The 21,749-nt window shown below is 42.7% G+C and overlaps 1 pseudogene; it reads right to left on the reverse strand.

Moving 5' to 3' along the window:
• Positions 1–17,763: 17,763 nt before the first annotated feature.
• LOC102839925 lies at positions 17,764–20,611 on the reverse strand (annotated as a pseudogene).
• Positions 20,612–21,749: the final 1,138 nt, after the last annotated feature.

Below are 21,749 nucleotides of genomic sequence, written 5' to 3' on the forward strand. Positions count from 1 at the left end.
GTAAGAGCATGTTCATCATTTCCTGATGGCAAAAAGTGAGGGATTTAGAGTTCTGGAGATAATCTTTTCTCAACTTCAAACTGGTACACGTGGTCGGGTATTAATGAATGTAGTTTCAGGGACGTTAGGAAAGCACAGTTAAAACATGAATTGGAAAATGTGAAGCGAATGGCCGCCATGTTGCTGCAGGTTACCATGAAAGGAGCCCTGGTGCTGCAGTGGGCTAAGTGCTGAACTGCTGACTGAAAGATCAGTAGTTAATGCTGACTAGGTGCTCTGCAGGAAAAAGATGAAGCAGTCTGCTTCTACAAAGCTGTATAGCCTCTGGAACCCTACGGTGCAGGCCCACCTGTCCTGTCGGGTGGTGAGGACCCAGAATCGTCTTGACAGCAGTGGGTTGGGTGTGTTGTTGTATTTTGGTTTACCCCAGCAGGAGGTGTTCCCTTTATTCTCACATCAGACACGGAGTAAACATCACCCTCTATTCCTCTGTTGGTCAAACTCATATCCTGTTTTTGCCAGGGAAAGTGCCTCAGTTTTCTGTACCCTACTTGGAGGTTCATGAGATAGTGTTTTCATTGATTCTTACAAGTGTTCTACCAATACTTGCTGTGCAGTGTTTTCCTGATGGAAATACACAGGTAACGGTCATAGCTGTGCTCATGCCACCAGTAGAGGGTCATGTTTTTGATCAGAGGTATGTGAGAACTCTCCTCTGAGACCAGGAGGCTCAGGACAGGAGTTAAGGACGACAGTTTTTCATCTCTCCATTCTCCTCCTTTTTGTCTCCAGGTAATGGACCTCTTCTGAAGAATACGTTCTATGTGTCCAGTGTGGGTCTAACTCAGTAACCCCTGGCAAGAACAGTAGACATGTGACCAGAAAAAGAGATGTCTCCTCCAGGAGTTTTATGACACAAAGCTACTGGCAGAGACTCATAGTGTCAGGATTGCTAATCTGATGGAACACAAATTTTGGGTGGCCAGTGGTCATCCTTTTTATCATTTGAGAAAGGCTGCCTATGACTGGAACAAATGCTAAAGCAGCTGAAGGGACATCGCTCTAAAGTAATTACAATTTGGTTGCAAAGATGACGAAAAGCAGAAAACACTCCTTTAAGCATGCTAGTATCCTATCACAGTGTTGGCGTTGTCTTGGGCTTCTGGGTGATATGCCTAAGAATGGAACCAAAGAACAACAAAGCAGAGTCAAAGAGTGAGGCAATGACAAACCCAATCCTAATATCATTCTAGTTCCTCAATTCAACCGTGCCTGCAGCTAGGAATTAGTCCTTGTACTTCTTACATGACCCAGTGAATTCCGTTTGAGGTAGTGTGTTGGATTTCTTTCACTATGGTAATAAGCACATCCCAACTGGTAAACTTCAGGAAATCTTGGCCTAGTTGAGTTGACACAGAACCCTAATCATTATAAGTCTACTCTTGTCAACTCAAACCTTATAAACTATAAGCATAATCTCTAAATAAAGAGAATTGGAAAGCCATACTAGTGCCTAGCATGCTATAACTAAAACATGTACAACTGAGAACACACTGGCCTCATTTACATCTTATATGTCACAAGTGAACAAAGCAAAAATACTTGATGCACACATATAAAACAAAAAATATATATATTCATTTAAATGTCCAAAGGGTACATTCTGCAAGCCAGCCTCCTGTCCATAGGCACACAGACTTACTCAGTCCATGGGCCTAGAGTCCATAGCAGCTCTGTCTCTCCATGCTACCTACCGTCGCCACTTTTCCAAGCAGGGAGTCCACGCTCCACTCTTCCTTAATGGTGGTCCTGAAATGAAAGATAACTACTCCCCTCGTTTAGTTACATACCTTCTAAAATTACAGTTTTGACAATCACAATTAATCCTACTAACAGTTACTCATAACTGAACCTATCAGAATCATCCCCCATCCACCTTCACCAGACCCAACCCATCCTTCCATCTTTTTCTTTTTTTAAGGTTTTTTATTGTGGATTGAGTGAAAGTTTACAGGGCAGATCATCAGTTTTACATTCAACAAATTATATACCTTGTTTCATTACATTGATTATAATCCCCCCCATGTACCATCAGTTAACAGTATTTCTCTCTAGCCACTTTAGCTTTAAAACGAAAAAGAAAAAAACAGACATATATAATAATTTACACCTCCAAAGGGCACATTCTGCAAGTCTGCCTTCTGGCCACCAGCTCTAAGTCCCTCTCTTCTCATGAATCTAGAGTCCTCAGCTGCTCCCCCTCTCCATGCCCCCATCTCTGCCTCCGTCTCTGGCATAGCTGCTTCTCTGGATAAGGTCCCACATTCTGCTTGTGCTCTTCTCCCTTGATGGCCCTAGGGTCCTCTGTTTCTGGACTGTAAGATTAACCACTGTCCTGTTTTTGTTATAAAACTTTTACCTTTACAATTGTAACAGTCGTAATTAGTCATGATAACAATTATTCACTATTGAATCCTACGAATTTTATCCTCATCTCTTTTAACCAGACCCTTCTAGACAAGATGAAATCTATTCAGTGGGGACTCTTTCTTTCCCCGCACACTCTTAACTAAGCTCCCTCTTGAAACCTTGTAAGTGTCACTTCGTGCCTTTACCGCCCCCTCATTTTAGGTAGCCAATGTCTAAGTTTCTTTGAAGATGTATCTACCCTGCATACAGAGAGGATAGCTGTGATACTTGATGTGAAGACTCCTTCCCTTTCTGTTGGTATTTACAGTTACTACCTCTATGAGTATAGGTCAAGTTCATCAAATTGTAGCAATTTACCCTTGTTTCCATTATCATTTTTTTAAAAAAAATCTTCCTATAGTCGAGTTCTCATTATCAAGCCCTTGAGGCTAGGTCAAATGGGTACTGTTTGCAAGTTTGGGTGTTCTTGTGCACATCCCCGCACTTTATATCAGCTGAATTCTTCACTCTCAGCTCTAGCCCTCTGTGGCTATGTCCTTGTCCATGGGCTCAAGTGTCCTCAGGTCTCACCACACTTTGGACCAACCAGTCCTTCCTCTTCTCTCTCTCATCTCCAGTCAACGGGGGTCAATGGACTGTGGTTGAACTCAGCCCATTTCTTCATTGCTGCCTTTCCTCCTCTTCCACTCACCAGTAGACCAGTATGGTTGCCAGCAAGCTTACATGCCTGTTTGTGTGTTCCCTTTGAGTTTCAGTCTTAGAGGGGAGTTTGTCTAGAAGGGACTTGATTGCTTGCTTTAATGGCTTCCTGGCAAACAGCTTGCTTATTCTTGTAGTAGCCAGTCATGCAGACATGATGATCTTTCTTTGAAGATGTATCTTCTGTTGCTCTAACTGTTCCAGGCTGGTCTGCTTGCCCTTGCTAGTGGGAATGTCCCACCTCATAAGGTTCTGGATGGGACTCAAGATTCCATCTAAGGTCCTATACTCTGCAAAGGCTTTGCAAGAGGCCTATTTCACTGGGCAAGTTCTAGAACCCTTTTAAGGTATTTTAGGCTAAAGATGGGCTTACAAATTTTCTATAATTATGTTTCCCAACATTCTTTTCTATCCCACTCAAGTGTCTATTTTACAATAGTAGGCAAGGGAAATCAATATTCATAAGACATTCAAGCATTTTAGTATTATTTTCCCCCTTCAAGCTATGACTATATCCCTGTATCACAGAGCCCTGTTGTTCCAAGGTTGAGCATGCATCACTATTCACCTCTGTCCCACTTAGGATATGCAAACCTTTCTCAGTGTTCCCCTATCTATCTTGTTCATCTGGATCCTCGCCATTCTTGTATTGCCTCCTCCCCAACACCTGAAGTAAACCCCTCACCCCAACCCCACTGTTGTGGTTACATTATATTCCATTAACTCTTCCCTCCATTTAAGGCAGTCTATTTTATCCTGTAATCTACCTGATCTTCCCACCACCTGGATCTCTGTTCCACTGTGTATACCTGCTTTCACACTGTAAATGTTTTGATCATAGATTGACCTCCCAGGTTGTCTGTTCTTACAATTTTATTCTGTTCTTGACTCTTCCATTTGTTGATTGAGTTCAGGGTGATGCTGCCATGTATGTCATTCTCTAATTGTTGTCTGTTATTGTTGCTTCTCAGTCCACAGAACTTCTTTAGGATGTTTTTCGTAGCAGGGATGGCTTTGGCAAAATCCCTTAGCTTCTGTTTATCCTGGAATGTTTTGATTACACCATTGTATTTGATTGACAGCTTTGCTGGGTAGAGGATTCTTGGGCGGCAATTTTTTTCTTTCAGGGTTTTAGATATGTCTCCCCATTGCCTTCTTGCCTGCATGGTTTCTGTTGAGAGATCTGAGCTTAATCTGATTTGCTTGCCTTTGTATGTTACACTTCTCTTTTCCCTAGCTGTTTTTAAGATTCTAGCCTTATCTTTGATTTTGGAGAGCTTGATTATTATATGTCTTGGTGATTGTCTTTTAGGGTCTATCCTATCGTTGAGCTTCTTGAATGCTTATCTTTTCACTTTTCCATGTGTTAGGAAAAATTTCTTCCAGAAGCTCTTCAACTATCTCCTCTGTGGACTTGTGTGATTCTTCCTGTTCTGGAATACTGATAATTCCCAAGTTATTCCTCTGTTGGTCATTGTGATGTGACTCAGGATTACACTTTCGGCCTATTTCCTTTTTAGTCTGCTGTTCTGCTCCACAATCCCTGTTCAGGCCTTTTTCCTAGTGATAAACAGTTCAGGGCCAGCTGTGGCCGTTTTGCACTGCCGTTTGGTTTTAAGTGGAAACTGTCACTTTAAATTTCGAGGTGATCTGTGTGTGTGCATAGTAGAATCCTCTGGGGTTGGGGGTGGGGTGTCCATTCACTCAGCCACCCCCTCTAGTCACCAGAATGAGGTGCGCAGCCAGCGAGAGACCAGTGAACAGATCCAAAAAAAAAAAAAAAAAAAGAATGTCCACACCTTTAGCTCCGAAGTTCTGTTAGGTGTCTGTGGCTGCTCTGGTCCTTCCCGCACTTGGTCTTGGCCAAGATGGCAGCTCCGGGAGCAGCTGAGTTTCTTGAATTAGAAAGTAATGGGTTTCTTGCTTCTGTTACAAATTCCCCTAGCTGTAAGCCTTCCAACCTTATAAATATTACTTTGTATGTGGTTCAGCGTTCTGGCACCATCCCCTGAGCCTACTTGGTCTGCTATTCTGTGATGTTGCTGATGGAGCTCCTCACTGCACTTCTACCCACTCTGCCATCTTGTTTGTTCCTCCCATCTTCTTTTGGTGCTTTCTTCACCATTCAATATTTTGCCCATAGAATCTTTCAGTATTTCAAGTTGAGATTTGAATTTTTCCCCCCACTTCTTTCAGCTTGAGGGATTCTGAATGTATTCTTCCCTTTTGGTGTTCTAATCCCAAGTCTTTGCACATTTCGTCATAATACTTGCCTTTGTCTTCTTGTGCTGTCCTTTGAAATTTTCTGTGCAACTCTTTTACTTCTTCATTTCTTCCATTCACTTTTACATCTCTATGCAGGGAAGCAAGTTTCAGAGTCTCTTTTGACATCCATTTTGATCTTTTCTTTCTTTCCTGTGTTTTTAATGACTTCCCGATAGGTGCTTCTGAATATTACCACAGAATCAAGCCCATCTTCCAAACACATACCTAAACTTACCATGTAACCTAGGTACTACTTGTGGTCTCTTTATGAGATTAAACTTAATTGCAACTTAATCTTGGGTTAGTATCTGTTGTTGTTGTTGTTGTTGTTGTTGTTGTTGTGAAGTGCCATCAAGTTGGTTCCGACCCTTAGCGACCGTGTATAGGGTTTCTGAGGAGCCACTGATTGAGCTTAAACTGTCAACCTTGTAGTTCAAATGGCTTTGCAGTCTGGCGCATTAGCCTACAGCACCACACCAGGACTCCTCGTATCTGGTGTTGGTGGTTATGTGCCATGGAGTCGGTTCCGACTTATAGTGACCCTGTACAGGGTTTCTGAGGCTGTAAATCTTCACAGGAACAGAAATCTGGTGTTAGGGAGCTTTAATTTCCATTCCTGAGTTTTCAGCTATAGAAAAATTCTGTGTACATCTCCCCAGGAGTCCCATCAATATCCTTCAGCCTTTTACAGAAGGTGTCTTCAGAAACTGTAGGTTTTTGAAATGCTAATAAGTGGCAAGATGGGGGCTACTCTGATTTTAATAGCTATCTGTGTGATAAGCAAAGAACTTATTAGAGCTTCTAATTTGCTACTATTACTTTCCAAAAGGAAGGTATAGTATATAACACTTCATATATTTTCTTCATTGACCCATTTCCCATAGAATATATTCAGGACCACCAAACTTCTTGGTTTTCTAGAGGGAGGTGAGTTTGGTTTTCTAGAGGGAGGAGGCCTTTTGTCTTTGCTCACTAAATGACTTCTAGAAACAGCTTTCCTTCTCAGATACCTGTCTCACTTGGAAGGAAGAATATCCCAGACTTCCTTCTTTTTCTCTTCCTATTGGATCCCTGATGTGGTGCTGTGGGCTAATGCACCAGACTGCAAAGCCGTTTGAACTGCAAGGTTGGCTGTTAAAGCTCACCAGCAGCTCCTCGGAAACCCCTATACAGGGTCACTATGGGTTGGAACCGACTTGATGGCATTTAACAACAACTGTATCTCTCATCTTTGAAAGCCCTGCCAAAGATGTGCCCCTCATTTTCCAATGTGAACCAACCTTGACTCCTGTAGTAAGAGTCAGCAATTAACACTGAAGAGACTCATTGAACTAAATGCTGTCTGTTTTAACCTCCAAGGTCTACCAGGAGTCTGGTTTTCTCCATCAAATTGTGGTTCATTCTGATGTTTCCTGCTGACCCTTTTCAATCATATTTTGAATGTAAGAAGAGTGGTAAATTTTGAATTTTGAATGTGGCAAATTCCCACATTTATCCCACGGGTACTTACAGCATGGAAGAGTTAACCTTAAAAAATTTTTTTTTTAATTGTAAATTTTGAGTGAAGGTTTCCAGAGCAGATCATCAGTTTTCCATTCAACAAATCATACACTTCATTTCCTCTCCATTGCAATCCCTTCTATGAACCTCAGTCAATTTACTTCCTTCCTGTGAGTTGTATCCCTTCACCCCTTTTCCCCACACCTCTGAATTTTTTCCTAGTAAATGATGCCCTTTTTGATTTCATATGGGTGACCATTCTACAGTGTATGTACCTTACTAGTGGTGTTGTTCCCCCCACATGCTTATCTATTTGTTGTTGTTAATGCTGCCGAGTCAGGTTGACTTATAGTGACCCTGTACAGGGATTTTGAGGAGTGGTTGGTGGGTTTGAATCTCCATCCTTGCAGTTAGCAGGCCAGTGCTTAGTCTATAATGCCACCCCAGGATTTCTGTTTCTTGCTTGGCTGAAAATTGTGCCACATGGGTGAGTTCAGTTCCAGACCTGACGGGTGACTAAGGACTGTAGTCTTGGGGTTCAACTAGTCTCTCTCTGACCATTAAGCCTGGTCTTATTTTTTATGATTTTGAGTTTTATTCCACATTTTCTCCCATTTTATACAGGACCTCTGGATGCGATCGCTTTCAGAGCAGTTGATAATGGTAGCTGGCTGCCATCTTATTCTGGTCTCAGGGTCATGGAGCCTGATGTTCAGATATGGGTTCATTTTAAGTGGGTTTTATGACAGTGATTGTCCATGTTGTGTGCTATCAAGTTGAATCTGACCCATAGTGAATGTAGATGTCAGAGTATAACTGCCCCACAGGATTTCCCGAGCTGAAATCTTTCCTGGAGCAGATCGTTTGGTTGTTTCTGCAGCCGAGCTGCCGGTGGGTTAGACCTGCTGACTCTCTGGTTAGTGGCTGCGCACTTATACCTCGCACCACTAGCGCTCCCTTGTAAATGGAAATGACTGCAAGGACTTCTTATGCATCCTTGGAATCCACAGCTTTTGGGAGTCTATAAAATAGAAAGAGCATGGACTTTAGAGCAAACTCAACTTGAATTTTAATTCCAACTCTATTTCGTACTAACGTTATGGACTTGGGAAAAAATTTCGCCTTTCTGAACTTCAGTTTCCCCATTTATAAAATTAAAATGTTGATAACGCATTTCTCTCCTTGGAAGCTGGTATCCCTCCCTCTACCCCCTTTCTGTCTCTCTTGTCTTTGCAAGCTGAACTATAAGATGATCCAATGACGAGTTAGTATTGTGAAGCCACACATTACTCACACTGTTTCCTTCTGTTGGTGAACCTGCTGTTGTTTATAGGTGCCTGAACTTTTCATTTCCTTCAGTTCAGCAGGTGGATCTGTCCTTGCCGACCAAAGGCTGGTTCTTCTACACATGTGAAATTCACAAGCAATAAATACCATGTGCAATCTTAGAGTCTCTCTGGACAATCATGACCTGAGATAAAGTACTGGATTATTTTGTCTAAATGATTTCTGATTGCTCAGAGTAAATTTTATCTGCCTTGTATTCTTTTATGAGACTTGCCTTGGAACAACCTGAACTACAAAAGAAATCAACCTACATTTAGTCTCTTAATCTTTTAAGAAAAATACCACAAACCAATTTCGGATCCTCTTTTTTATGTGTGTGTATCAGGGAATTTATTTTAACTTTTTATTACAGAAAGTTTCAAACATACAAAAGTAGAGACAATAGTATGATGAATTTCCATGTATTCTGGTAGCATAATGGGTTGGTTACATGTTGGGCTGCTAACCACAAAATCAGCATTGAAAATCCATCTGTGGCTCTGTGGGACAAAGATGAGGCTTACTGCTGCTGTAAAGATGGACAGTTTTGGAAACCGTAGACCGGGTCACTATGAGACAGAACCGACTGGACAGCACACCACCATCACCACCTCCACAGCATCCAGCTTCAACAGTAGACACTTTATGGGCCATCCTGTTGCATCTAGCTCGTCTGCTTCCTCCTCACAAACCCAAGACATCGTGCCATTTCATCTATGAATATTTTATCATGTATATTTCTATTTGATATAGGCATCTTTAAAATAACAGAACTACAATGATCATACCTAAGAAATAACAAATTATAAATTGAATGGGAGCAAAAAGACGGAGTGTGGAGATCCACTACTAAGCTGATTGATGTTGTTGTGAGTTGCCATCGAGTTGGTTTCAACTCATAGTCCCCAGGTATTGGGCTTCTCAGGAGCAACTGATGGGTCTGAATTGCACACCTTGTGGTTAGCAGTTCAGTCTTTATTCTACAACGCCAAGATAAAATCTTGCAAAGCCTGTGCACTTTGTGGTCTTGACTTTCACCCCATCCACGTAGTAGAGGCATTTAGCAAATTCTAAAATCATGCAAAGGAATGAAGTGAAGTCTACGGGAGTGAGCCTGGGACTGGGGCAAGTTGGCTGTTCGCAGCCACAGAGAGCTGAAAGTCTTGGAGACTTGTGCATACTTTTGTTGGGTTCCCTGAGCTGCAATTTTTGACTCTCCAACTAATGTTACTAATCACTGTATTACGGATAGAAAGTGGTTTCTTCTCTAGACTGTCTCTGGGTTATGAATGGACTTAGGGAGAACTCCTGTTTGCCCTTAGAAATGAGAAACTACCAAACCAACTTCACTTTGAAATGAGAACCTATAGAACCAACCCCAACCTGCAACAAAATCTTCATCACAACCACCTTCATTTGTTACACATGCAACTTTTAAATCATGGGAAAGTCTGCGAACCTTTTCTTGGACTCAACCTACTGCCATCGAGTCCATTCAGACTCTGAGCATTCCTACAGGACTGAGTTGAGCTGCTGACTCTTTCTAGGAGTGGACAACCTTGTATTTTTGCCACAGAGCAGCTGGTAGGTTTCAACTACCGACCTTGCCATTAGCAGTATAGTGCTTACCCTACAGCACCACCAGGGTTCCTTTTCTTGCATTTAAATAAGGATACGTATGAACCGTATGTTCTTGTTCCGACTTACATACAAGTTCTTAAAGACACTTATAAACGGATCTCATTTGTAACCTGTGAACAGTTTGTGTTTTAGAATCAATAAGGTTTGCTGCAGTATGGATTTTAGACCTGAATGGGAGAGTCAGGGTGTATATGTATTATTCTTCCAGGAACTAGAAGAAGGAAAAAGGGAAATTTTCCAAAATATGTCCTAAGTGTACTCCTGAGGACCAGAAAGTATCCTCAGCATTTCCTATCAAAATGTAACCGAATTTCTTTTTTGAGAACGGTGCCAAATTAATTAGCACCTTATAGGACCTTGTTATAGCTGAGAATGACTTTCCATCTGCTGGTAATGTAATCATTATAAATGTGACACAAGGAAATCGAGCTCTACGTTCTATTACATAATGTAAATTGACAGTTGGAGACTGCTGCTCAATAGCTTGATGTCATTAATAAGGTTTCTTAAACTCCAAAAAAAAAAAAAAAAAAAAAATCAAGTTGTTTTCTCAGTTGGTTAAAACAACAACAAAAATAATATAACCAACACACATGACTTTTGAAGATGTGAAGTGTGCCACATCTGCCATGTTTTCAGAGGTTGCAGGCTGCTCTGATGGAAACAATCATGTTAACCTTCGAGGTCAAGAAGTTTCTAGAAGATTCTGGAAGGACTTCCTTCACGAAAGTGTATCCTTCAGTTAAGGACAAAGGACTTTCCTTAGCTACTGATGGGGTAAAGGAAGGATCCACTTTAGAGGAAAGCGTGGGTACTTTTGAGGTTTTGCCATGCTGTTTATGTCTGCATGGGGGAAGGAGTGCTTTGTGAACAAAAGTCAGCCAGCCATTCTCCTCATAAATTTCTACCCTTTCAGAATTGTATCCTGGGATCCTCTGTGGTCAGAATATCATAAGAGGTTCTTGGATCCTAATGTGTCCTTGTGTGATGCTGTAGGATAAGCACTGGACTGGTAACCATAAGGTTGGCTGTTTAAACCCACCAGTTGCTCCATGGAAACTGTATACAGAGTTGCTGTGAGTTTGAATCAACTCGACGGCTTTTAACAACAGAGTTTTCTAGGCACCCTCACAAGGGAAGCAAATGTGTCTACAGCTTGGCTTGTAAGGCACAGAGAATAAATCAGTACTTGGAGGTACTGCAATATGTTGGAATTTAGTGATCAAAGTACTTAAATGGACTTCAAATCTAGGCATCTTTTGTGTTCATAAGTAAGAATGGTTTAGCCTCAAACATATATTCTTTTCATTATTAAACAAATGTATAATAATTGTAGACAATTGGAAATTTTAATAAAAATATAGAAAATATTGACAAACATCTCTTCATTATATGACTATGGTGGATCCTGGTGTGGCACTGTGGGTTAATGCGCTGGACTGCAAAGTCATTTGAGCCGTAGTGTCGTTGGTTCAAGCTCACCAGCTGCTCCTGAGAAACCCTGTACAGTGTTGCTATGGGTCGGAACTGACTTGACGGCACTTAACAGCAACAATGGTAAACTAGGGATCACAGTGGCTCCATACAATAAGCACTGGACTACAGGCCACAAAGTCTGAGGTTTGAACCCAGCAGCCCATCAAACGCAGAAAGATGAGGCTTTCTGCTCCTGCAAAGATTTCAAACCTTGGAAACCCTATGCAGAGGGTTCTGTCTCACATATACACATGAGGGAGCTTCAAAAAGTTTGTGGAAAAATCGATTTAAAAGATAATAGAATTTTTCCATGAATTCTTTGGATCTCCCTCATATATATTCATATGGATATTAATGTATATTTGTGTGTGTGTATGTATCTATAGCTAGATATCACAGGTAAGTATATTACAAATATAGATATATACATAGATATATACTATTTTATATCACAGATTTCTTCCTTAATTATTAATCTTTTCACTTATCTACCTCATTTTGGATGGCTGAACAGACTCCCGTTGTTTAAGTCCCTTCAATCCCATTGCCCAGTGATTGACATGATGCTCATTTTAGTATTTTCTGGTCTTTTCATGGACAGGACATCAGGGTGCTAGAAGGTTCTATTCCTTGGGCTGTCCTCTGATTGTGTGTCCCAAGGTCTGCTGGGAAAGAAATGAGAAATGTTTGCAGAGACAGGGGCCTACTCACAGGGAAGGAAAAGGAACTTGACTGCCGTTTAGCTTTACTGTGGCCGCGTTTTATGTGGTGTCTTGTCTAATCACCTCTCTCCTTAGGTGAGAGTGACAGGAATTCGTTGGGTAAAGACGCCACCTCTGGACTTACTATAAACTTATCTGGAGAAACTTTCTATGTCATGATCCAGAAGCTGCTTGGAAACATGGAGCTCAGTGTCAGACAGAGTGTGAGATCCCAGCTCTTCCACCCACTGCTTCTGTGGCCTCTAGATCTCTGTTTCTTTTTCTGTAAAATCGATATAATAAAAACAGCATGCCTCTGAGAGTTACAGAGAGTATTAAATGATAGAATATTCTTTACATGGAACATTTCGAAAGGGTTCAATAAAAGTCAGCCATGACTGTGACAGCACCTGGAAGCTCACAGAATGTATTTGGTAGCGTAGTGCTTATGAGCTGGGCTGCTAACCTCAAGGTCAGCAGTTCAAAACTGTCAGCCGTTTCATAGGAGAAACATGAGGCTGTCTGCTCCCATAAAGATTTATAACCTTGGAAAGTGTATTCAGGGTCGCTATGAGTCACAACTGACTCTATGGCACACCATCACCACCATGTGACAGCCCAGAGTCCTGGTGTGGTGTTACAGGATAAACACTGAGCTGCTAACTGCAAGTTTGGCGATTCTAACCTAGCTCCTTGGAAACCCTGTACTGGGTCGCTATATAGGAACCGAATCCACAGCACTTAACAACATATGTCAGCCCTGTGTGTCTTGTCCCTGCTCAATCTTCTCTTCTTGGCCCTCACTACTTTGTTCCCCATAGCCTAGGGCATTCAGGGCCTTCACTCTTTGTAGCTCTCTAGTCTCTCATATGCTTCACATTTTACCCATTGTGAATGGTGTTAGCCCTTCTCTCCATCTGCCCTCCTGCTTACCCAGAGACAATCTACCAAAGTGATTTGTTATTCACTGGGTTCTCTTCCCCAGATCTTGCCTGGGTGGCCTCTTACCTGGGCTCCATTCCATTCTCAAGATGGAGTGGCATCTCAGTGCAGGTCAGCTGTTTATTGAAGGAAGAGATATAGACCATGAACTGTGTGATATTCAGTATCATTTTCAGTTTACATCTTTCATAAAGGCAGATTTTGATGGAAGTAGTGTGGCAATGTGGGCTAATGTGCCAGACTGCAAAGCCATTTGAACTGCAAGGTTGGTGGTTCAAGCTCACCAGCTGCTCCTTGGAAACCCTATACAGGGTCACTATGGGTTGGAACTAACTCGATGGCACTTAGCAACAACAACAACAACAACAACAACAGTAGTATGAAAATTCCACATTCTGAATGTGAAATTACTGTGGTCTTCTCTTTGTGAACTGAAGACTTTTTGTTTTCCAGCTACTATAAAATGCACTGTAAGTGCATTTGAACTCTTCCTGAAAACATGGGAAGGGAGTGATTTTGTTACCCCCACTTCAACAATGGCAGATACTGAATGTCAGAGAGATTAAGTAAAATATCCAAAGTCACATGATCGATACAAGTAGGGATTTTAGCAGGTTAACAAGTAATATTTTCTTGCCCTCACAAAGTCAGAATTAATTGATTGAAAGAGGAGTGAAACAGATGATCAAAATATCACCTTTTGTACTATAAGCTGATTGGAAAAGGTGATAAGTTTCTGGTCAAAGGGCTTCACTGATGTCTCCTTCTCGCCTTGCCTCTCAAAAGTTCAGATTTTGGAGAGTCCATCCTGTAGAATGAGCACTGGGCTAGTAACCCCAAGGTCCGTGGTTCAAACCCACTTTGGAAACCCTCTATAGGTAACTATGAGTTGGAACCAACTTGGTGGCGCTTAACAGCAGCAATGAAAAAAACAGTATCCCACGGAATGCTGAGACTTGCTGCTCCAAGGTAATCAGAGCAGAGAGAGAGAGAGCAGAAATAGAAGGTATACATTCCCAGAATTTGTGTGCATTAAATACATTGGTTTTGTTGTTATTGTTAGGTGCCATGGATTCGCCTCGGATTCATAGCGGTCCTGTCTAGAACAGAAGGAAACACTGTCTGGTCCTGTGCCATCCTCACATTCATTGTTACACTGCTACACTTGAGCCAACAACAACAACAGTGACACAGCATGGTCCAATGAGGTTGCAACAATCCAAGTTCATTGCTTTTCAGGGCACCGGGGGTGTGGGGGGATGCTGGGAGAGTTTCTCCAGCGGAGCTCCTGCTCAGGGGAATGCAGCCTCTGTCCCTCTTCCAGGCTTGTCTGAACCCAGGCTTGTCTGACGCAGGAGTATTTGTGCCTTTAAACAGGTTCCCTTGCCTCCCAGTGGGCTTTTTTTCAGTGAACCACCTTCATTTCTGTATCAGAGAATATTTTAGGAACATGGTTAGGAAACAAACCTGAAAAAAAAAGCTTCTGAGACGTTTTCATGTGACACTTTAAAAACCAAGTCAAGTCCATTCTAACTCATGGTGACCCGTATGTGTCAAAGTAGAACTCGCCCACACCATTGTCAGTGGCCAGTGCTTTGGGAGTAGATCACTGCGCCTTCCTTCTGAGGTGCCTCTGGGTAGAATTGAACCACCAGTCCTTTGTATAGTAGCTGGGTGTCTTAGCCGTTTGTATTACTTAGGGATTTCTCCGGAATTATGTTGTTGCCCTTGGGTCAGTTCTGAATCATAGTGATCCATTGTAGGGTTTCCAAGGAGTAGCTGGTGAGTTTGAACCACTAATTGACATTGAGATTAGCAGTCCAGTGCTTTTATTGTACAGCTTTCCACTATGAGTGTAGTACTTTTAAGAGAATACACAGCCGACTTTTGCTTCACAGATTTCGTGCTCTTAGATAACTCTATTCTGCTTATGCCAGAACCCAAAACTCTTTGAACAACATACTTGATCAGAGCAGTTTGCTAAAATCCACGGAGTGAGCAAGACGGTGATAGATTTTCCAGGCTCTGCCCACATGGAGTCGCCATCTTGCCCAGCTTGATGTCTTTCCCCCATGAGGACAGATCCGAGAGAATGGTGTCTCGCCTCTAATTAAATTCTCATCTTGGCCCAAGTGTTTGAAAGGGCAACTGTCTTAAACCTTTGAACTTTATTTGTAATACAAAACTTCAATTAGATAAAGGACAATAATTAGCAGATCTTTTATCTTTGAGTATAATTAAATCTTTAAGAAGGGACATTTAAATCAATGACTTGTAATGACAAGTTCATAAATTAATTAATCCCACCAATGGAAGCTTGGCAGTAATCAATGGATCTTTAAAGAGGTTCAGGGGAAGGGGACATGGCTGTAGGGACCCAGAAGCTCAATTTAGTTTGGTGTAAAGATTCTCATTTATTACGGTTTAGCTGGTTCAAAAGATGATCTATTTATTCAAGGGAAAAATCGTTTAAAATATTAACTTTTAATGTGAGAAATAACTTGTGTGTGTGTGTGTGTGTGTGTGCGCACACACATTTTTGCTTTTGAAACTTTCTTCTCAGAACTTTCAACTTGGGCTGTTTCAACTCGGCCAGTCTTCATTTGACTCTCCATGGCTCAAGTGCCATTTGCTAATTTATTGAGTTGATTACTGGCTTGAGTTAGAAATCACAACTGTGGTTTGCTACCATTGGATACTTGAAACTTTGTCTTCTAAAGAGGAATTAGAGAACGATGTCCCCCATGCCAAATCTGGCCCACTGCCTGTTGTTGTCAATAAAACTTTATTGGAACACTGGGATTGCACTTTCGTGTGAATGTCTTTCTGCTCTATTATCTGTACTCAAAGAAGAGGGACACAGGACCTCTGTTACCTATTTCAAGTGACCATTGTCCCTACACTGTCCTCTCCTGTTTTTTGTCCTTCTAGCTACTTGCAAGGGAGTGAAAAGGTGTCCAGTGGAGGGCTTGTTGTTGTTACGTGCCTTTGCGTTGATTCTAACTCATAGCTACCCTGTGATTCACACTGACCTTGTGGTCCAGTGCATTATGCTACAGTGGGTGCCACACCAGGAGGGCTTGTTGTTGTTGTTGTTATGTGCCGTGGAGTCGGTTCTGACTCATAGCGACCCAGCAAAGCGTTTCTGAGGCTGTATATCTTTACGGGAGCACTGATTCCTCCCGCCCCACCCCTTCTTTGGCAATCAGTGGTGGACAGTACACTCTGCCAGGCACCAAGCTTGGTGCTGAGGGAAAACCATGGACAAGGCAGGGATTATGCCTCCTGCAGAAGACTTGTGCTCTAATGGAGTAAGCAGTCCTCGTATGGCTCTGTCAGATAAGCACTAGACTGCTAGCCACAAGGTAGCCATTCAAACCCACCAGCTGTCCCTTAGATATCCTCTACAGGGTCACTATGAGTTGGAACCTACTAGATGGCCCTCCACAAAAACAAGGAAAACCATGAAAAGGTGTGTATGTGTTGGGAATGGAGGTTACGGGTACCCTCTGTGCTGAGTGGGAAATGTCTCCCAGCAGAAAGAACAGACAAGCTGAGGCCAGAAGAATGTTGTAGAGCAGCTCAGGGGAGACTGTTGTTGCTGTTGATGGGGGGAGTGGGGAGGAAGGTACAGATCAAGGTTCTGAGGTGACAGCTTGGCACGTTCCACAAACTGATAAAAGTGGAGGAGTCTTTGGGTGGTGCAAATGGATAATGCACTTGGCTGCTAAGAGAAAGGTGGAAGATTCGAGTCCACCCAGAAGTGTATTGGAAGAAAGTCCTGGTGATATACTTCTGAAAGAAGAGCCTCTGAAATAGTTCTACTGGGCTCACCAGAACAACTGGTTTGGATTTGAGTGGAGTGGGAGTGGGCTTCAATGGAGCTTGGGCCTATTACTAAGGGACAGAGAAGACTGGAATGTATTCAAAAGGTGAAGGAAAGCCAGTGACAGACGATGTCGGGGATCGCACAATACATTAAAAAAAAAAAAAAAAAGCCACTTATTGGAACATCTTTTTTTGTGGGTGGGGTGAAAGTTTACAAAACAAATTTGTTTCCCATCCAACAGCTTACGTACGTTTTGTTTTGCACCATTTCTTACAATCCCCTGATTGTAACGGATCTTCCCACTGCCTTCGTGGATTTCCCATTTCCACTTGTACACCCCTCCTGCCTCTGTCTGCCTTCTGAGACTTGTTTTTGGATCATGCTGCCCTTTTGGTCTTGTGTAGTTGAGTGTTCTGAGGAACACATTGCTCATGGATGGCATCATCCACTTGATAAGTTTTTCTGTTGTTTGGATGAAAGGTGATCTCCAGGGGTGGGCTCAGTTCCACACTGAAAGGGTGTCTGAGGGCCGGAGTCTCAAGGGTTCCAGTAATGAAGCACATTGTTAACATTTTGTTAAGTGCTGCTGAGTTGTTCTGACTCATAGCCACCCTAGATAGGGTTTCCAGTGAGTGCCTGGTAGGCTTGAACCTCTGATCTTGCGGTTCAAACTGGCCTTGCAGTCCAGTGCATTATCCTGTAGTTCCGCACCAGGCCTCCAGCTTAAGATTCCTGCTTGCTTCTTCTTCTTTTTTTTTTTCTTTTTTTCCATTTAAAATAATTGAGCATTGTTTTTAAAGAAATATAGTAAATACTTCACAACAATGAAAATAGATCCCTGTGTTTTAACAAACCACACTCATGTTAAATGAAAATTTCATCATCTTTTAGGTGATGATCAAAATCAAATTGTAGATCAATCTTAAAAAAAAAAAAAGACCAGGATGTATCAATTTAGCTTTCATCAATGTCCTCTTCATCTCCAATGTCATCGAACTGGATTTCATCATTATCTCCAGGACCAAATCTACAGGTTTCGTTGATTTTAGCAAAAGACACAAGGGTGCTCAATATATAGTCTAGATAATATGAAAATGAATTTCTTACCTGCTCTGGAAGTTCGCAGTGTTTTCAGACTTTTCATTTCATCTGTAGTATATTTTAATACTACATCAGTCTTGTGATCCTGATTGTCTTGCCGACCAATCCATATAATGTCTGAAGTGTTTATCCAAACCTCTTTTCTCAGTTTCCCTCTAATACAACATAACCTCTTGATGGTCTCATCAAAACACATCGTTTCTAATCGTCCATCCCCAACATTTTTATGACCCGACCATACTCTTTCCCATCCTTTTTAAACACCAAGTCTCTTTTTTTCGCATTCATTCTCATTCTCACCTCTGCATCTGTTTTCACTTCCCTTACCGTAAGGAATCCTCAATGTCAAGAAAACAAAAATCCTTACAACTGCATCAATAAATCATATCCTGATAAATGATTGATGTTGTAGACAACTTCATTTTGTTCGAATCCACCGTCCACACCCAGGAAAGCTTTATTTTTAGGCACATCGGTGGCGTCTCAGCGACTCCAGCTCCCTATAGGACCACTGAGGAGGCTCCTGCCAAGAGTACACAGAATCAAGTGACCACTCTGTGAAGATCCACTTGCATCTAAGCTGGGCAGCAGCAGACACCTGCTTGCTTTTTGTGATAGTTAAGGGTTTGTGTCAACTTGCTGGGCTAGGGTTCACAGTGGTTTGGCAATTAAAATGTAGCCATCCCCATGATTGTTGTTTTTATTATGTACCATGGAGTCAGTTCTGACTCATAGTGAGACCCTGTACAGGGTGTCTGAGGCTGTAAATCTTTATGGGAGCAGAAAGCCTCATCTTTCTCCCGCTGAGCAGCTGGTAGTTTCAAACCGCTGACCCTGATGTTAGCAGCCCGATTTGTAACCACTACGCTACCAGAGCTCCTTGTGATAACCTAATATAAAATAATCAACTCTATGATAAGGTCTCCTTTGAGCCAGTCAATTGAAGGGAAGTTTCCTTGGGGGTGTGGCCTGTTTCCACTGTATTAGACACTCATACAAAGCTTGCTTGCGCTCTGCTGGGCCTGCATCTTACATCTAGTTCTTTGGATGTGAGTCATTGGCCTGCCAATCCCGGGTATTATAAGCAGTGTGCTTTCTTACCTCCCTGCCTGCCTGCCTGCTTGCCTGCCAATCTTGGTCCATCGGCCCTGCAACTACGAGAGTCATAAGCCTCCAGCCTGCCATCAGACCCACGGACTTGGGACTCTCCCACCTCTACAACTGAGCGAGCCATTTCCTTGCCATAAAGCTCTCTTTATATATACATGCATAACCTGGGTGTTTACTTCTCTAGAGAGTCCAGCCTAAGACACCTTGTTAGGGCAAGAGAGTGAAGAGGTAGACCGTGAACCAGGGAGACCAGCTGAGAGTCTGCTGCAAACTTCCAGATCAGAGATGACCGAGACTACCCAAATAACAGTGGTCTTGTAGTGGGTAGAGATTTCTTCCTTGGGACCTACCTACTGCCTGGAGTAAGAAAACTTTTAGGTGAGTGTGTTACAAAGTTAGGTGACTTCTTTCCATCCCCATCTTGGAGGATGCACAAAGAGTGAGACTCAGAAGATGAAGGAAACACTAGTTTAGGAAGGGGTCTGACTTGATACCCAGCCTCGTAGGTACTCAATATATGCCCAGTCTATACTGGGAGACCAACTGCCTGCTGAGGATTATTCCAGAAGGGTTCTGTGTGTGTGTTTACTTTGGGCCTGCATGCAGGACCTTCACTCTTTGAGACGTTTTAAGGAATGATAATATTCACTTGAATAGGACTTGGAGTTCCTTGGCAGGGAGGCTGTGGACACTTGGAAATACTACTATTATTTCTGGAGCCAAATTTAGAAAGGACGGCTCTGCCTTTAATTACTGGGTGATGCTGAGTTGTACAGGCAAATGATTACAAGCACAATTAGCTGTTCCCACAAGTAGCCAATTATGGGAACGATTATTTAAGAAGATTGTGGCTCCTGCTAAGGGGCCTTTACATTGTGGCCTCAAAATACATTTTTCTGGATAAAAATTCCCTTTATTGCATGCGTTATTATTTTTCTCCTCTCCTGGGCTGTTAGGGAAAATGGTCCTTGCGGTCTCTTTGGTGGGAACCAGACTTGTAGAAACCCAAAATTTTGGGGTACCTTAGGTGTGGCAGGGAAGTGGGGTTGAGTTGGAAGCTCTTCCAGAATTGGTCTCATCTCTGCAGAGCATGACTGAGCTTTAAAGGAAGACTTGGAGCTTGGGGTGCACTGAGGGGCTGCTGGAGTATTAGACCCACCCAGGAGGCCAGTGTCCCTGTGGTAAAAAGCTCTTGATTTGCTAAGTAACAGGCCGGTGGTTCAAATCCATCAGTTGCTCTACAGGAGAAAGTGTGCTTCAGTGAAGACTACAGTCTCAGGAACTCCACGGGACAGTTTTACTTGCACTGTAGGCGTCCTGGTGTGACGCTGTGGAATAAGCACTTCAAACCTACCAGCTGCTCCTGAGAAACCCCATACAGGGTCACTGAGTCGGAACCGATCCAACCACACTTCAACAACAACGTAGGGTTACTATGAGTTAGTATCGACTCAACAGCACTTTGGTGGGTTGGGGCAGAACACGGACAGATATGCCACTGTGAACCTGCCTTTACACTCCCTCCTGGTGTCTTCTGTAGGCCACCTGCCTCTCCCACCTGCTCATCACAGAGCCCTCTGTGCAGCGACATCGTCCTGAGATCCTAAACATGCAGAGCTTCATCAATGCCATCTGGCCTCTGTGTCATTTCAGAGATGGCAGTGCCCACGCCCACACCCACAGAGGCAGAGGACTCACCCAGGGCTCAGCCATCCACTGAATTGGGAGCCTCACTTGCCAGATTCCCTAGCCTCAGCTCTTTGCAGGTGGCCACACTGGCTGTGGAGCACACCTGTGGTAGTTGATGCTGCACTTAGCAAAGCTGTGATCCTTCCATTTGAGAGCAGACAAGGTCTTGCCCCTTGCCTGAGACATCATGCTGAGGTGGGCTTGGAAGGACTTCAGAGAACCTTCTAGTTCATGGGAAATTTGAACCAAGTGCTTACCTAAGATGTCTCTCTGTCTTTGTGATGTAGATTTTGAGTCCTCTGTGACCAACCTTGATCTCATTCAGGGAGAAGAAATCACACATTCAAATGCCCCTATCAACCCTGCTCCCCAAACATAAAAGTGTGTGTTGTGTTCTTGTGCTAACCACCATTGACCAATATGCAGTTGTTTTTGTTTTTCATACAGTGATGTCTACTCTTCTCCTTTACTGGGGTTGGTTATATTATTGGTCCCAATTCTTTAGTATCTTGTAGTACCTAGCCAGCATGGTAGGCGAAATATGAGGGGGCTTCAGAAAGTTTCTGGAAAAATTGAATGGAAAGATAATGGAATTTTCCCATGAACTTTTTGAAGCCTCCTAGTATACCTTCCGAACACTTGAATTTTGGCTCGGCCATTGGTTTTGTTGGTTGCCAGTACATGTGACAGGCTTGCTTTGGCTTCCCACTTGGGTATGCCCTTTTCCCGTCCAGTGACCCACAAGGAGAAGAAGATGCCAAGGGCATCTGTGAATGCTGCAGTCTAAGTAAGAATGAAACACATAGAGCAGACCCATTACATAGAATAACATAACACCACGTGGAGCAGATGTGGACCAACCTTGCAGCCTGGAGCCCAGAGTCTGGTTTAGCCTCCTCCTGAGGAGTTGTGACTGACTTGCGTGTCCATGAATGCAAGAAGAAATGATTGCTGTTTTAAGCCTTTGAGTTTCGGGGTGTGCTTGTTATGTGGCATTAGTTTGGCAGTAGCTGACTGATACATGTCATCCTGTATGATGA

Source organism: Chrysochloris asiatica, unplaced genomic scaffold, assembly GCF_000296735.1.
Source record: "Chrysochloris asiatica unplaced genomic scaffold, ChrAsi1.0 scaffold00037, whole genome shotgun sequence".
Taxonomy (NCBI): domain Eukaryota; kingdom Metazoa; phylum Chordata; class Mammalia; order Afrosoricida; family Chrysochloridae; genus Chrysochloris; species Chrysochloris asiatica.